At 40.6% G+C, this 12,836-nt stretch overlaps 1 protein-coding gene across 40 annotated transcripts in view; it reads left to right on the forward strand.

Annotated features, from left to right (window-relative positions):
- Positions 1-12,836, forward strand: part of TBL1Y (transducin beta like 1 Y-linked) — a 227,247-nt gene that overhangs the window by 132,386 nt on the left and 82,025 nt on the right. For 11 of the 40 annotated variants that reach the window (XM_074030540.1, XM_074030557.1, XM_074030539.1 and 8 more), the window contains one exon: positions 11,547-11,621. The exons of 23 other annotated variants lie outside the window; for them this stretch is intronic. The gene's annotated coding sequence lies outside the window, so the exon portion shown is untranslated. Of the gene's footprint in view, positions 1-6,862; positions 6,960-11,546; positions 11,622-12,836 lie in introns of those variants that run through there. 6 more of the 40 variants (XM_074030562.1, XM_074030564.1, XM_074030573.1 and 3 more) reach the window with 3 other exon arrangements.

Genomic DNA, 12,836 nt, shown 5'->3' on the forward strand with positions numbered 1-12,836 from the left:
TTTGGCTAACTATGATTGGTTCCTGCCATTTCTGATATTTTGGTTCAAACTTTGAGGCGGGAGAGCAGGTTTATGGCAGCAAGAGTTTATCTTACTTAAACACGTCTTGTGACCTTGCCTCAGAACTTACAAAATCTCTGGTATGTGCAAAACAAAATCTCTGGTACGTGCAGAAAACCAGGTACTTACAGAACTTACGAAATCTCTGGTATGTGCAAAGATTAGAGAGCAGAACAAGGGTGTAGCGGGTGGGGGGCGGGTACACATCTATCTTTGTGTCCTTTCATTATCTAGGGACAGTGATGCAATGGAGTTCAGGGTGTTAGTGAACACTAAACTTACGTAACGTGAAGCAAGACACACATGCTGCATGTGTGTCTTTGTACCATGACATACTTGGACATACATATTCCTGATCTGGTAAGAATTGATTCTGTATGTTTTTTGTGACCTCTGCATTCCATGCCCAGACTCTGAAGTCAAAGGGGACAATCAGAGCCCTTAGTAGGTGGGAAATTCTGATCACCAGTCAGCACAAATGTTTGACTGTTGGAAATTTTTTAAATGGTGAGCTCTCTTTTTCTCTTTTGAGATTTGGTAGCCCTTTCTGATAGTAGACACAGAAGTCTTTTTGACAGATTGACAGAGGTGATGCGAGGCCCTGCACTGGCTGTCACTTCATGCAGTGCACTGTCCTTCCATGGCCTGTTCTGTTAGTTTACAGAGGTCAGTAATACCTGCCCATCTCAGAGGGTTTACATCCAAGCGTTTCATTGTGGTAGAAGTGGTTTTTAATGAAACAGTAGATTTCTTGGTTTTGCTTCAAGTGAAATGTCTGAAGTGTTTGCTTTCCCAGTGATTTTATGCTATAAACTGCTTTTTTGTGGCCATGGCCCACGAGCATAAAGCAGTGTCATTGCTGTTCAGGCAAATAAAAGCCAGGTAAAAGAAAACGTCACTGTTTAGCCATCTTACCAGAGAGAGCCAAACTGCCTAACTTCCTGGGCTCTGGTTTTTAGGGGATCACATGTCACCCACACCTGAAATCTAGTTATCAGTGTTGCGTAACAAGAAAGGCCACTGAGGAATCAGAATTCTTACAAGGGTGGCAATGCTTATTTTATAAATTGAAAAATACTCCTAATCAGCAGTTGTGGTTACATGAAATTAGGCCTGATGTAAGTCTCAATACTTTTAAAAAGCACTGTATGTATTTAACTATGATTTACAGTCATTTATATTAAGAATAGTTGCTAGTTTCCAGTAGTTGTAATGCAATTAGGGAAGCTTTTACATATCAAAGGCAGGAGCCACCAATACAGAACAGATTTTAATAAGAATTAGGATATCTGGGAATTACATGGGAGGAAAATTAACTGAATTCCACAGGTAAAAACTGAAATTCATTTATTCCTCCAACCATGCACTCTGTTGCTTTCTTGGTGAGAGGAATGACTGACCTGTTTGGTCTTCATGGAACTTGGTCTTCTCATCTATAAATAAGATAGTAAGTGTTGATCTAAGAATATATGCGTCTAAATTTTACATAGTGGGAAACATGCATACATGAGCAAAAAGCAGAACCCTGTGATGACTCACTCTTGTTTCAGCTACAATTTTGTAGACACCATGGACTTACTGTAGGAAAGGAAGTATCTTAGAAAATCCTAAAATTGGCTGGGCGTGGTGGCTCATGCCTGTAATCCCAGCACTTTGAGAGGCCGAGGTGGGCAGATCACCTGAGGTTAGGAGTTTGAGGCCAACCTGACTGACATGTAGAAACCCTGTTTCTACTGAAAATACAGAATTAGTCAGGCATGGTGGTGCATGCCTGTAATCCTAGGTACTCGAGAGACTGAGGCAGGAGAATGGCTTGAACCCAGGAGGTGGAGGTTGCAGTGAGCTGCGATTGCGCCATTGTACTCCAGCCTGGGCAACAAGAGCAAAACACCAGTCTCAAAAAAAAACCAACAACAGAAAGAAAATCCTAAAATTAATGGAGCATGGTGGTTTGAAGGTACAGTCCAAGTGACTCCATAAATTTCAGACCATCTAAAAGGGCTAAAGATTAATAAAACGAAGGGCTTAGAGTGATTTGTGATGGGTACTTTCTGTATGTGCAATTTATGTTCAGGTGTCCATTATGTCCATATATGTCAATTATATTAATTGCGTTGTGTATATGCAAATTACATCCATGTTTCAAAGACTTCCCCAATAATTGTGTTTCAGTTTCCCAATTACTTTTTATTCTTGTTGTCCTGCTTCAATCTAAATTAGTTTGAACTGAATTGCTTTGGTCTAAAGTGATGAAAGCACTCAAGATGAAGGCAGACCTTGGAGTTCAGATTCTACTACTTGTTAGCTGTGAAACCAGTCTACACTGTTCACTTACACTCTTAAGAAAGCAGCCTTTTATCTACAAAATGAAAACAAATGGGACTGATGTGATGGTTAAGTTATTTAATGGACATAATAAACACTTTCTTGAAAAAATGAGAATGTGAAAAAATTATTGAGTATAGATGAGGCATAACCATCCTAGCTGTTCAAGAATTATAGCATTAAAACAGTTGATATGGCTGGGCATGGTGACTCATGCTTACAATCCCAGCACTTTGGGAAGCTGAGGCAGGTGAATCAATTGAGGTCAGGAATTCAAGACCAGCCTGGCCAGCATGGTGAAACCCTGTCTTTGCTAATAATACAAAAATTAACTGGGAGTGGTAGTGGGTGCCTGTAATCCCAGCTACTCCGGAGACTGGAGCAGGAGACTCACTTGAGCCCAGACGGTGGAGGTTGCAGTGAGCAGAGATCGCGCCACTGCACACTCCAGCCTGGGTCATAGAGTAACACTGTGTCTCAAAAAAAAAAAAAAAAAAAAAAAAAGAATCACTATGTAGTTCTCATGACTTAATTAAAATATTATAGTTAGGATGTTTTGTTTGTGTTAAAACTAAAAATGCACCTGTACAGAACTTGTGGAAGAAGCTTGGAACAGAGGCTGCATGTGCATTAAGACTGAGAGGACTTGGAAAGAGTTAGAAGACTTTTTTTACTTTTACATCAAGGTTTCTTAACTGTGGCACTGTAGACATGTAGGGCTGGAGAACTCTTTGTGGTGGGGCCGTCCTGTGCACCAGGGGAGGTCCAGCAGCATCTCTGGGCATTCCTTCCTGGATGCCAGCAACACCCTCACCATATGATGACCACCAAAAGTGTCTCCAGACATTGTCCACTGTCCCCTTGGAGGGCAGCATGACGCCAATTGAGAACCACATAAAGTTTCCGCAGTGAAAATGCATTACTTCTCTAATTTTAATAGCCACTTAAAAAATTACAGATGTCATTTTTAAACCAACAAGATTAGTCTGTCCAGTTTTACATATTGAAGAGTTGGATGTTTTTATGAGGCCTTTTGTACTTGGTGTTCTGAAAGCTTAACAAAAAGTGATGTTACATGACTGTCCCAATGACTCCTGGCAGCAGCTATGAAAGCATCCCAGGAACCAAAAGCCAGCCTGATGTTGCCCTCATGTACCTGTGACTCTTTCAGTGTGGCCATTCTAAGTAACCAAGCACTTATGTGTGGTGCTTCTGGGATAAAGCACTCTGCATGTTAGTTGATGATATCAGTAGGTTATGTATTCTGATTTAGTAATGTGTTATGAGTGCACAGCTTAATCAGTTGAATATGTTTTAGCTCCAAGGCAGGGATCAGCAAACTACTGCACATAAGCCAACTGGCCTGCAGGTTGTTTTTGTAGATAGTTTTATTACAACACACACACATCTGTTTACAGATTGCCAGTGGTTTCCAGGTGGAGTTAAATATGACGACATAGACAGTGAGGGTTAAGGCTGAGGAGGTTGCAGATGGAGATGAGGAACTTACTGGGACCTGGAGCAAAGGTCAGTTTTGTTATGCATCAGCAAGGAGGTTGGAGGCCTTGTGCTTCTGTCCTAGGGATCTGTGGAACTTTGAACTTAAGAGTGATGATTTAGAGTATCAGGTGGAAAAAATTTGTAAGTAGCAAAGCATACAAGATGTGGTCTGTCTGCTTCTAAAAGGCTATGCTCATATGCATAAGCAAAAAACTACTTGAAACTGGAACGTATATTTTGAAAGGAAGGAGAATGTAAAAAGTTTGAAAATTTGCAGCCATGCCATGTGGTAAAAAAGAAAAGACTATTTTCTAGGGAGGAATTCAGGCATGCTGCAGAAATGTGAATAACTAAAAGGAAGAGAAGGGCTGATAACCAAGACAATGGGGAAAATTCTATTAATAGGCACAGTCCAAGTAACTGCATAAATTTCAGATGAATTAAAAGTTTTAAAGATTAATAAAATGAAGAGCTTGCAATGATTTGTGATGGGTACATTGTGTATAGCATATTGTTTATAAGACTTTCTCAATAATTGTGTTTCAGTTGCCTACTTTCTGTTTATTCTCATTGTGCAGAAGTAAGTTACTACCGGCTCCAATACAAATTAGTGTAAATTGTGAATTGCTTTGATCTAACATGAAAAGAGCACTCGACATGAAGCTCCTCAAAGCATTTCAGATACCCTCATGACAGCCCCTCCTATTATATACCTAATCCTAGGAGGGAAAAATGATCTCCTGGGCCAGGCCCAAGGCCTTGCTGCCCTGCACAACCTCAGGACGCTGCTTCATGCATGCCAGCTGCTCTGGCTTTGACTCCAGCTGGACCCTTGGCTCAGAAGACCCTGGTACAGCTCAGGACACTGCTTCAGAAGCTTCAGGCTGTAAGCCTGTGGCTTCTACATGATGTTAAGCCTGCAGGTGCATTGAGCATAAGAGTTGAAGCTTGGTAGCCTCTGCCTAGATTCAGAGGATATACAGAAAAAGCCTGGATGTCCAGACATAAGCCTGCTGCAGGACCAGAACCGTCATGGAGAACTTCTGCTAGGGCATTGCAAAGGGCAAATGTGGGATTGGAGCCCTGACACAGAGTCCTCACTGGAGCACTGCCTAGTGGAGCTGTGTTAGATACAGTTGGGTTCCCTCTTCAAACAGCTTATCCAGTTTCCCCGTTCTCTGTCCTATAATTCCAAATAACCCCTTTCCTGTGCCCCAGTTTGTCTGAATATGCCTAGGTATGCCTGAACTTGCTGCAACCCCAGCCTGCATTCCTTTCCTTATTAGGGAATAGGTTACCTTCCTAGTTCCTCCATAATTGACCTTCCTTCTCTCTCTTCTCACCTCCCTTCTCTCTCGTCTCACCTCCCTTACCTTATCTAAGAAAGTTTAAATGTTTAGCCAGTTGGGACTAGTTTATACTGTGTGGTCCAACCCTGGCCAACAGGGGGAAAGACACAGAAGCACAAGCTGCATTAGAGATAATAAAACCCTTGCTTTCCTTTGTTCTGTGTGCTTCTGCCATTGCTCCATATGCGAGATGCACACTTCTGCAGAAGTGAATTTTCTTCGTTGACACATTTTGTCTGAGTGCTTGTTTTCTTTGCGTTTCCAAGCTCTTATTTCCAACAAGCTATGAGAAGAGGTATGCCATCCTCCAGACCCCAGAATGGCAGGCATTCAACACCAGCTGGTGAGAGCAACTGCAGGGTCTTTACCTTGCAGAGACAGGAGTGGAGCTGCCCATGGCCTTGGTAACCTGCTCCTTGTGCCACTGCACCCAGGATATGAGACAGGGGGTCAAAGGAGATTCTTGGAGAATCTCCTTAAAATCTAATGATTCCTTGCTGGGTTTTGGACTCACATGGGGCCTGTAGGCCCTTTCTTTTGGCCAATTTCTCCCTTTTGGAAGAGGGATGCCTATATTCACCTAATGCCTATTTTCCCATTTTATCCGGGAAGTAACTAATTTGGTTTTGATTTTCCAGGCTCATAGGCAGAGGGACTTGCCTTGTGTCAGATGACACTTTGGATCTTTGAGTTAATGCTGGAATGAGTTGACTTTGGAAGACTATTGGGAAGCCATAATTGTATGTTACAGTGTGAAAAGGGAGGGGCCAGGTGTGGAATGATAGAATTTGAATGTGTGTCCCTGTCCAAATCTTGCATTGAATTGTAATCCCCAGTTTTGGAGGTGGGGCCTGGTGGGTAATGATTGGATCATGGGGGTAACTTCTCATAGTGTAACAACATCTCTGGTGGTACTGTATACTGAGTGAATTCTGATGCGATCTGATTGTTTGAAAGTGTGTAGCACTTTCCATGCTCTCTTTCTCCCTCCTGCTTTTCCCATGTGATATGTGCCTGGTTCCACTTCACCTTCCACCATGGTTGTCAAGTTTTGTGAGTCCTCCCCCAGAAGCAGAAGCTGTTATGCTTCCTTACAGCCTACAGAGCCTTCAGCCAATTAATTTTTTTTTAAAAATAAATTACCCAGTCTCAGGTGTTTCCTTATAGCAATGCTCCTTAGAATGGAAAAGTAAAACATAGGACTACAATTTTTATCATTTAACAAGGCAGACTGTTTTTGAATGAAAAATATTTTAGGTTGTTTCTTGCTTTTAATTTATAGTTTTCTAGTTCACTTATGGAAGATATGCTTATTTTTAAAGAACATTAAAGTTTAGGCCTTTAGAATTTGTTCGTTAAATAGTTATTGATTATTAAAAAAATACAAAACATGTTTTATTTGTCATGGTTGTAACAGGCAAAGGGAAGGGGTGGGCAACTCTCAGGAGCACATAGAAACAGTGGCAAAAAATTACTCTTCTAGATAAAGCGTATTCCAGAAGTGAATGTAAGAAAAAGCTGAAATGGTAACATACGAGGAAATAATGAATGCATTATGACTTGGTAACATACAAGGAAATAATGAATGCATTGTGACTTTTTACCTCCGCATACCCATTTTCTTATAGTTCGTTGAGGAGAAAAAGAAATGAGGATGCTGACCTGATTTTCATTCCCAGTGGAAAAGGCTCCTGCAGAACTGCCCTGCCTTTTGACACTATTATGGTATTAAAAGTTCCCTGAAATTTTATAAGTCTTTACTATCTTGGCACACTTGCATTCATTTTAGTCAAGTACTGTCACCTTTAGATTTCAGGCTTGCAGAGTCTTTTAAAAACACACATTGGAGAACACATAGTCTTCTAACAGTAAAATCTTGGCTTATTAGAATGTTTAGTGACTGGGGTATTCAGAGTCAGTTAGAAAAGTGTCTTTAGAATTTCAGCATATGGAGATGTCTTTCATAGAGAAACTTGGGGGAGTCAGGCAAACCCTGGCATGTTGAGCATGGAGTGTCCTCATCTGCATGGGCACTTAGACACCTGGACAAATCAATCAACAGTGAGGCAGGATGGAGAAGTTCACAGAATACATGCTGCCCACTACCCAGAGCTGTGAGGAAATCATGAGGACTGACTGAGCATTTATTGTGCGGATGTGCACATGGTTTCTATGCCCTGGGATGTGGCAGTGAAGATGAGGTGGGAGGTTGAAGGGGTGGCCTGCCCCTCCACACCTGTGTACGTTTCTCGTTAGGTTCAATGAGAGACTTGAGAAAAGAAATGAGACACAGAGACAAAGTATAGAGAAAGAAAAAGTGGGCCCAGGGGAGCCGCGCTCAGCATACAGAGGACCCACGCTGGCACCGGTCTCTGAGTTCCCTCAGTATTTACTGATCATTATCTTTACCATCTTAGAAAAAGGGAAGTGGCAGGATAATGGAATTATTGTAGTGAGAAGGTCAGCAGTAACACATATGAATAAAGATCTATGTGACATGAATAAGTTTAAGGAAAAGTGCTGTGCCTTGATATGCATATGCAAACATCTCCATAAACGTTTTTAGTGCATAAAGAGCAGCATTACTGCTAGCACATCCCGCCTTTCACCCTAAGGCTGTTTTCTCCCAACTTAGTACATGGAAGATAGTCTGGTTTTACACCCTAAGGCGGTTTTCTCCCAACTTAGTACATGGAAGATACAGTCTGGTTTTACACTGAGATGTTCCATTGCCCAGGGACACGCGGGAGACAGATGCTTTTCTCTATCTCCACTGCCAAGAGGCCTTCTTTCCTCCTATACTAGTCCTCCTCAGCACAGACCCTTCACAGGTGTCAGGCTGGGGGACGATCCGGTCTTTCTCTTCCTACGAGGCCATAGTTCAGACTATCACATGGGGAGAAACCTTGGACATTACCTAGCTTTCCTAGGCAGAGGTCCCTGCGACCTTTGGCAGTGTGCGTGTACCTGGGTACTTGAGATTAAGAGAATGGTGATGACTTTTCACCAGCATACTGCCTTCAGGCACTTGTTTAACAAAGCACACCCTGCACAGCCCAAAATCCGTTAAACCCTGAGTCACCACAGCACATGTCTCTTGCAAGGAGAAGGTTGGGGTTAGGGTCACAGATTAACAGCATCTCAAATACGGAACAAAATGGAGTCTCTTATGTCTACTTATTTCTATATAGACACAGTAACAGTCTGATCTCTCTTTCTTTTCCCCACAACTGAAGCTTCAGTTTCCTGGGCTCAAACAATCATCCCACCTCAGCCTCCAGAATAGCTGGGACCACAGACATCTGCTACCACATGTGGAATTTATTATTATTATTATTATTATTATTATTTATTTTGTAGAGAAAGGGTTTTGCTTAGAGAGCCCCTTCAGAACCTTTCCACGTTCAATGTGGAGGAACTGTCACTATGCATGCGTGGCACGTCACGCCAAGAGGGGAGGACCACTGGAAAATTAGAATCCCTTTTGTATTTGTCACATAAGCAGCATTTGGTTGTAAAAATAAAGGGCATATGGCATTTCTTAAAATCATTTGCATTTCACCCAAATATTTGGCCATATGTAAACTTTCTTGCCATGGCTGTTTTTTGATAATGTTTCTAATTGTGTACTAATAATTTCTAATAATAATAATGGGAAAATCAGTAATGAACAGGTGTTGGAAGGTCTGATTTCTCATTTTAATTTATTGTTTCTAGCAATGAATTATTGTTGACATGTTGCATAACCAGAAGAATGTTATTAAATAAGTCATAATTCTCCTTTTTGGTGTTGATGACACCCAGATGATAATTACACTTAATGAGTTTAACAACACATATAAAAGATAATCTAAAATTTCAGGACCCTATTACATGGGTTATCATCTGTTTTGGACCAAAGATTAAGAATTGGATTCCAAGCTTTTTTCTGAACAGCTTGTAATAAAACCTGTTTGTGAATTAATTAATTCTTGAACTATTGTGGGTTTTAATGTTTTAATTTACAAGCAATTTGGAATTTATGACATCTGCTAATATTTTGATACTTCATGCTATTCAATGTTGTCATGAGGCTGTTTTTCCCCCTGGTAATTTACAACCTAATTTTGAAAATAGTAAGTTGGTCTCTACCAGTTCACTCTAAGGAGAATTGCCCTGTTTCATCTCCACTGCAGTTTTTTTTTTTCCATAATTAAAAGTATCTTTGTTTTATAAACAAAATTAAGCGCCTTTGTGCCTGCTTCCCTGGTGCCCTTTCATTTCTTTTCACAGAGTTACAGATGAATTTACTTTCACTCTCATTATTTTACCTAAGCGGTTGGTTTTTTTTTTTTTGAGACGGAGTCTTGCTCTGTCGCCCAGGCTGGAGTGCGGTGGCCGGATCTCAGCTCACTGCAAGCTCCGCCTCCTGGGTTCACCCCATTCTGCCTCAGCCTCCCCAGTAGCTGGGACTACAGGTGCCCACCACCAGGCCCGGCTAGTTTCTCATATTTTTTTGTAGAGACGAGGTTTCACCGTGTTAGCCAGGATAGAAGTGGTTGGTTTTTTACTAATTGTCCTGGTTATTATTTTTGGTTGGTTTTCGTTTTTGTTTTTCAGTGTACTGTAATGCAATTGAGGGTCCTCTGAACTTGATTGTAGAACTTTTAAAAAAAATCTCCTTTATTTAAACATCATAACTATAAACATGACCCAGTGGGAATAATTTACTTGCAGTTCCTGAAAGTACTTCATGAGGTTCCATGTAAGTCCACTAATAACAAAAATCACTCATAGCGTCACTGGTGGATTCAAGTATATTAAACCTGGTACCTTTTTATTATCACTTAAGACTATTTAGAGAAAATGGTTAGCATATTTAATTGTCTTAGTTCTTGATTTTGTAGATGATAGAGGGTAATTTAAACTACCTAGGAGGCTGACCGGGCACGGTGGCTCATGGCTGTAATCCCAGCACTTTGGGAGGCTGACGTGGGTGGATCACTTGAGCCTGGGATTTTGAGGCCCTGGCTAACACGGTGAAACCCCATCTCTACCAGAAATAGAAAAATTAGCCAGGCATGGTGGTGGTGCCTGTAATCCCAGCTACTCAGGAAGCTGAGGCAGGAGAATCACTTGAACCTGGGAGGTGGAGGTTGCAGTGAGCCGAGACATCACCACTGCTGTCCAGCCTGGTTGACAGAGTAAGACTGTCTCAAGGAAAAAAAAAAAAAAGGAAAAACTCTCTAGGAGGCTGGATTCATTCACAATCAAATAAATTTTATAAAAATTAGGTCAATATCATTAAATGGTTGATGGGTATTTATAGTGACTGAAAAATAAAAACAATTTTTGATACAAAGGATTATCGTTTTATGAGATATAAATCTGGCTTACTGCCGGGCGCGGTGGCTCACGCCTGTAATCCCAGCACTTTGGGAGGCCGAGGCGGGCAGATCACAAGGTCAGGAGATCGAGACCATCCTGGCTAACACGATGAAACACTGTCTCTACTAAAAATACAAAAAACTAGCCGGGCGTGGTGGCGGGCGCCTGTAGTCCCAGCTACTCGGGAGGCTGAGGCAGGAGAATGGCGGGAACCGGGGAGGCGGAGCTTGCAGTGAACTGAGAGCATGCCACTGCACTCCAGCCTGGGCGGCAGAGCAAGACTCCATCTCAAAGAAAAAAAAAAAAATCTGGCTTACTGAAAAATCAGTGCAAATGGAACCCTTGTGAAATACAAATGTGTAAGAACAGTAAATGAGAAGTTGAGATGTCAGTTGGTGCCGTTGTTTTCCTTTATTTTAGAAGAGCTGAAAGACAAAGATTCTGTTACTGGAAAGCTAGGCTGAACAGTGGGGAACATTTCGCAACAGCATGGTATCTTCTCCTAGTGGTGTGTACAGTTTCATGTATCAGTTGCATAACGCAGTGTTCCAAACACAGCAATAAGGGAATAAGGTTCAAGGAATCTTAATTTGTCTTTAAACTTTATTTAATTTAAAATTAATTTAAATATTTATATAATAGCAGTAGCAATAGCTGAGCTAATGTTATCTATTTTGAGACTTTTCTTTCAGAACTTCTGCAGGCATAATAATGCCTGACTGTTCATTTTAATTTCTTCTTTTTTTTTTACTTTGCAAATAAAACCCTACAATCTGTGCTATGGACTAACACAGGAATTAAGAACTGATAACGTGTTAAGTATGAGTTAGGATGAAAAATAAACCTAAAGGAATGGGAAGGGTGGGTGAGAGGTAAAAACACCCTAAGGATTTTTAAGTCTTTTGTTTTAAACCTTTCCCTTTCTCCCTGGGCTGGTCCCCACAGACGGCATGCCATTTCTATGACTGGACGCTGAGAAGCCTGCTGGTCCACAGGTTTACATATGAAGTTACCATAAAGGTAAGCAGCCCAGCATACCATTGGATCCTTGTCCTTGTACCTGAAATGTATTTCAGGAACAGAACTGCATTTTGCCAAAACAGAATCCCTTCTGTTTTGAATGATGTTTTCCGGGAAAGTGGCACATCTTTCTCCTTCCTGAAATTGAAGGCATTAGAGAGAACATTATTAAATCCTTATGAGCTGCAAAGTCAATTCCAAATGAGGAATTTGCCTTTTTACTGCCTTCGAGAGTTTTGGATCCTAAATGATCAATACCAAACTTTTCTGGGTCTTACCAGTTAAGGATAACTATACCTTCTAAAATCAATCTCTCTTGTGAACATTGTAATTATGCAGACTAGTTCATTGTAAGTGGGCACACGAGTGCAGATTTTATGTGGCTCCTTTATCTTCATTTTATGCCCTATTAGTTTTTTAATATGATTTGCGTCTGTCTGCATTGATTTGCTAGTTAACTGCGAAACTTACCAGAAAATCATGCAGATTACTGTGTGTAAATCTGGTGAGATGCTGAGGTTTCCTGACTAGCAAACCAAACAGTTATATATGCCCAAGTGTCAAAAGTTGAAACCAATACCCAAGCTAAAACTAAGACCTGCACCCCAAAAGTTCTGTAAAAGTTTTCCTATTACCTTTTGGTACATGGGATTAGAGTTTTATTTTATTTAGTTGCTACTTAATTTTCTGGTTCTTTCTCTGATGCGTTTTTAGTTAAAAAAAAAAAAACTATAGAAATTTGGTAACTTTAAAGCATAGGGATGGAATTGTGAGGGAGATTTTTGCTTTACTGTTTTGAGGAACCAACTAGAACTAAAATGTAGACTTAAATGTAACTAAAATAGGAAGCTTACTTTGAGGTACTTTTGTTTAAAGCCAGATGTACATGTAACAAGTTAAACATGTACAGATATTTCAGTGTTATTTGACTTAAATATTTGAAAGGTGTCATTTGTTAATAAAAACAAAACTTGTAATGTATTAGTGAATTTGAATTTTCTGATTGGCTCTTTCACTCAGTATAATGTTTTCGAGGTTCATGTGCATTGTGGCCTGCATCATTCCTTTTTATATTAGAATAATATCTTGTTGTTTGCATAGATCATGAACAGAACATATTTTATCCATGCATCATTTGATGGAAATTGGGGTTGTATTTCCCTTTGGGCTATTGTGAAAAAGATGTCATGAATACACATATATGAGTTTTTTGTG

The sequence above is a fragment of the Macaca fascicularis genome, chromosome Y (genome assembly GCF_037993035.2).
Source record: "Macaca fascicularis isolate 582-1 chromosome Y, T2T-MFA8v1.1".
Classification (NCBI taxonomy): Eukaryota; Metazoa; Chordata; class Mammalia; order Primates; family Cercopithecidae; genus Macaca; species Macaca fascicularis.